The following is a 5,619-nucleotide window of genomic DNA, read 5'->3' as shown; positions in this document are numbered from 1 at the left end:
ACTGCGCTCGGGCTCGCGACTGCTGCAGTCGGCCGGCGCCGCCGGGAGGGGCTGGCGGCGGGAAGCCGCTCCCCGTGCCCCCTGCTGGAGCGGAGGAGGAACTGAAGCGCCGCCGCCCGCCCGCCCGGCTGCACGCGCTGCCGCGGCCGCCGCTTCGCCCCCTCCTCCTCGCTCTCCCCGCGGCTGATGACTAAGCAGCCAGCCGCAGCCCTGAGAGAAGGGACTTGGCCAAGGTCACACCGCGAGTGCGTGAGAAAGAACCCAGATGCCCCGCTTCCCAGCACACTCCATCACCCTGTCCCAATTCAACAAGTTTTTATTGCGCTCCTGCAAGGTGTGTGCTCCGCACTGTGCAATGAGCTGTAGGGAAAATGGGCCAAGTAGGGAAAAATAGTCCCTGCCTCGTCCTTGGTCACCTAACCCCGAGAACTCGACGCAACAGCCACCGGGCTACTTAGCGCAGCTGGACACGTCGTGCTCTTTTGTGCTCTGTGTGCTCGCATTATGCATTCTGCTCTGAATCCCCTGCCGATCTCTCTTGCTAATCCTTAAAGCCCCAGCTCAAACCTTGCCTCCTCTGTGAAGCCTTCCCTGACTCCCAAAGGAGACTTATGGATTCCCGCCAAGGCTCCCGTAGGAAATATATTATGGCGCTTAACTTGTTCAACTTCAATTAACTTACTAGGTGTCACATACTCCTCTTTCTTCCTCTGTCTTCTGTTTTCTCTGTATTCTAGACAAATGGTTCCAGATCTTAGGCGCGTACAATTTTTAAAAATATTCGGAGGAAAAGCCAACATTGCCAATCCTTATTTTTCCAAATGAAGGGAATTTTTAAAACTACCTACTACTATTTTATAAAAAGAAGCACATTTTCATTTAAATGATGAGGGCATAATCTCTCAAGAAAAAAACATTAAATATCTTCAGCTTTACGGAAAAATTCGTTACATGGAACCTTAAGAGAAGCATAGAACTAAAGTAGGTGGAAAGGGGAAAACGCACAAGAAAAGGAGGGAGAAGAGGGGAGCTGTCACAAACAAGCCTCAGTGAAACTCTGTGACTTGTCCTACCAAGGCAGCTTATCACGAAAACAACTCTCTCAAACGCTGCTTTAGAATGTATATATTGTCTTGCTTCAGTTATTTGTTTACCTGAGTGTGGAGCATGCCTGTCTTCTTTCATTGCAAGAAGGTATGTTACACTGTGAATGTGGCTTTCAAAATCATTCATTAATATTTGATGGGGCCGGCCAACTTAAAAACCGTGTCAGTGAGGATGATGATGGTTTGAGCTATGGTCCCCAATGCACCAATCTCCAGGGGTCTGGGGAGAGTGAGGTTGAATGGACCATGGCTTAGTCCCCCCAAACAGGAGACTTGATTGTCCAAATGAAAGGAGAGTCAACTGCTGCATAATAATGTGGGTCCTCAGGTAATAGCAGCAGAAACTATTAATAAGTTAACAAAGTAGTCTAACTTAAACATGTATATTTATACATATACTGTAATAAGATAGTGTTTTTTGAACTGAGTCTAATGACAGAGTCTGTGAGTTTTCTACAAATATGTTTTACTTTTGTGTTTAATTTTAAGCATATTCTGGGCTATCTGTATGACAGCATGATAACTAACAGCTGCCACATAATTAGGACACGTATTTCAGTTTGTTTTTACAGTCAAGTTGGCACAAGTTACTACTACTTTAATTGTCATGAACTAGTGAGAAAATAAGGTGAACCTCCACTTCATGGCTTGCTATACAAATGAAGGTTTTGTGGTAAATTGAGAAGAGGAAAGTGATGGGAAAGCAGAGTCCTCACAAGACACATTTACCAGCACGTCGAAGGCCAAGAGCACACCTGGCCAGTCAGTAGTATGTCTAGGTTTCTAAGGGCACTGTTGTCTCAGCCACATCATGTGTCACATTAAATTAACATTATTTTTTATTTGTGCACAACTTGTAAATTTATTTTACTGTTAAATTTGTATAACAGCTTTACGAACAGCAGAGTTTATATTTAGTTTTCTGTTTGTTTACATGTAAGAAATATTATTATTAAAAGAATTTATACAAATGCTTGAGTCTGAGAGAATATTTTTCCTTTAAAAGAGATCTCTCCTATATATTTCTCCATTGAGAAACACTGATATAGATACTGACTGCAGTATACAGAGTATGTTTACTAAGTATCTAAGTATCTATCTAAGTAAAGTACTAGAGTACCTTTACTAAGCTCTTAGCCACTAGGAAATTGATGACTATTGTGCATCTTACCTTCTGGCCCCACTTCAGTTTGCTTGGTTTGTCCTTGGGGTGTACCTAGTCTGAACGGATTTACTGAATTCATCCCTCCCTTCCGTTCTCCACCAAAATCTTTACTAATTTCTATTTCTCTGAAAACAGGGATATAGTAGTTCCCTACCTTCTCTGAGGGTTCGGGCCTGGAAGGAAACCCTGGGGTGGTCTGCATTCTTCAGACGCGTAATTTCCCTCCCAGAGAGCTGATGGGCTGTGGGAGGGCTGTGGAGAGACTGAAAGGGACTGAGAATTGTCAACTAACCTATGTCATTTTGGTTGCTATTGGATAGAACTATATTGGACTTCACCCAATGATCTATCTTCTAACCATTGTGATTTTTTTTCATGTGATTGATGGATGCAAAATATGAGTATATCTACATTTATAACTACATCTATATATATATAAAATCATATATATATATATGTATGTATGTATATATTAGCTCCCCAAATATCACCAATGCAACGTGCTGATAAAACAAAGCTTGAGTTTATTTATTGCAGCAAGGGAGAACACCACCTCCACAAAGATTTCACAGTGTCTTAGAGGGGAAAGGTGAGGACAGATTTTATTAAGAACTGGAAATTTGGTTTCAAGTGGGGATTTCAATGTGGAAACTTGATTAGGATTGACTAAGAATCATGATACAACAGTCCAGGAGTGGTGGAAGCAGCAAGGTGAGCATTTTGAGGTGAGAGATTCAGAGAATCTTAGGGTACAAACTTGGTTGATGCTTTCCGTTGAAGAGTTGGTGGGTCTTTCTTGTGAAAGGTGTAAGATCTGTATCTGGACTCATTTTTTTGCACGTGGATGTCCAGTTGTTCCAGCACCATTTGTTGAAAAGTCTATCTTTTCTCCATTGTATTGCCTTTACCCCTTTGTCAAAGATCATTTTATGTGGGTCTATTTTTGGATTCTCTATGCTGTTCCATTGATCTGTTTGTCTGTTCTTTTGCCAATACCACACTGTCCTGATTACTGTGGTTTTATAGTAAGTCTTCGAGTTGAGTAGTGTCAGTTCTCTTACTGTTCTTTTCCTTCAATATTGTGTTGGTTATTCTGGACCTTTGGCCTCTCCATGTAAACTTTCGAATCAGTTAATCGATATGCACAAAATAATTTGTTGGAATTTTAATTGGGATTACATTGAATCTGTAGATCAAGTTGAGAAGAACTGACATCTTGACAATATTGAGTCTTCCCGTCCATGAACTTGGACTATCTCTCCATTTATTTAGTTCTTGTTTGATTTATTTCATTAGAGTTTTGTAGTTTTCCTCATATAAGTCTTGTATGTATTTTGTTAGGTTTATACCTAAATAGTTAATTTTGGGATGCTAATGTAAATAGTAGTGTGTTTTTAATTTCAAATTCCACTTATTCATTGCTGATATAAATGAAAGTGATTCACTTTTGTATATCAACCTTGTATCCTGGAGAAGTTCTTGTGATGAGCAATCAAACCATTTGCCTGGGCAGGACAGGCCTGGAAAATAAAGAGATGCTCATGAAGACAGTGGAATAGCAAAATTACCTTAATGTAGACAGTAACGTGTGGTTGTGGCTCTCAGAGACCAGACTGAGAATAGGGCTAGACAGTGTTGGTTTTCAGTCCCTCCAGTGCTCATCCTTCAGGCTAAGCTGAAGGATTGACAATTACTATCTGAGGGTGTGATCATTCTGTAACTTCACTATTGTTTGAGGTGTCACAATCATATGTCAAGTTTTCATCTATGGTTGTTTCAATCTCCAGGTTTCCAGGAGTGGTTGTTTAAATCTCTGTAAATGTCAAGTTTTCCTGCTCTTTCTGCTGTATGGCCATTTTCTGGATCATTTGACAGGACAGTGACTGTGATGGAGATGATAGTCTAAAACCACAAAACAGACAATACTAAATACTAAAAGAAAGATTATGATCAGAGTTTGTATGTTTGATTATGGTCAGGTTTTATAGTCCACTTCTCAGCCAGGAGCCAAGAGTGCCCATATTAAACCAAGGAAATAGATACCATCCCTAATCTGAAGAGTCTGCTGAACCAGCAATGAGTCATTCTCCAGCTTACCCAATTTCTGATTTCTTGGTTTACTTCCCAGACTTTTAGTAGTATTAGAGATCTCAGAGAGGTATGCAGGGATGTAAGCACAACATTCTACTGTTAAAATAGCCTAGATTCTCCCTCAAAAAGCCAATCTTACATCTAGGGCAGCTCTATTCTGAACCACTGCCTGTTCAATTTCATGAACTTCTGGGGCAAGACGTTTTATAGTCTCAGTGGCTTTATCTGGTGTAACAGATTTTAGGCTGGTGTAACAAATTACCACAGACTTGGTGGCTTAAGAAAACAGAAACTTATTCTCACACAGTTCTGGAGACTGGAATTCTGAAATCTGGCAAGACCACCCTCACTCCAGGGGCTCTAGGAGAGAAGTGGTTCCTTGCTTCTTTCAGCTTTGGTCACTTGTGGCCTCATCACTTCAATCTCTGCCTTCGTCTTCACATCACCTCCTCTTCTGTGTATCTGTCAAATCTCCCTCTGCCTTACTCTTATGAGGCCACTTGTCTTTGGATTTAGGGCCCAACCAGATAATCCAAGATAAGGCCCTTCTCTCAAAATCTTTAACTTAATCACATTTTTTGCCGTATATGGTAATATTCACTCATTTGCCAGATAAGGTAATGTACACAGGTGCCATGCATTAGGAAGTAGAAGTATCCTTTGGGGGGCCACCATTCAGCCCACTGCAGTGGCATCGTCTACATTGCTGGTCCTCTTGTAAAGCGTGAAATAAAGAAGCCTCAGGAGAGAAAAAAGAAACCCAGAATTCCCCTAAGGTAGTTAGAGTTTCAGTTCTCGAATCAGAGCCTCCCTCTCACTTTTTCTTTCTTGAATTAAATTATCTACTGATCCTTTTTCCTAGAGGACAAACCAATGGGCCAAAATGCGTCATATTAGAGACAATCCCAATAATAAAGCCAATTTTCAAAGTTTAAAAAAAATATAAGGATAATGATCGAGCCTATGCTCAACAAAAACAGTGTTACATCAATGTTACATCTGAGTTACAAAAAGAATAGATGAACGTAATTTTTATAAAGGGAAAAAATCTGAAGATATAGAATAATAGAGATATAATGTACATTCTACACCATGAATATACCAAACATACAGGAAGAATATATATTGAGAGAATATCAAGAATAGCAACTAAAGAGATTCAGTAAGTCTGGAACAGGCACAAAAAAGTCTGTATTTTATTTTATTTTATTTATTTATTTATTTATTTATTTATTTATTTATTTATAAATCAGCTCT

The sequence above is a fragment of the Equus asinus genome, chromosome X (assembly GCF_041296235.1).
Source record: "Equus asinus isolate D_3611 breed Donkey chromosome X, EquAss-T2T_v2, whole genome shotgun sequence".
Lineage (NCBI taxonomy): Eukaryota > Metazoa > Chordata > Mammalia > Perissodactyla > Equidae > Equus > Equus asinus.
This window is presented reverse-complemented; position numbering follows the sequence as displayed.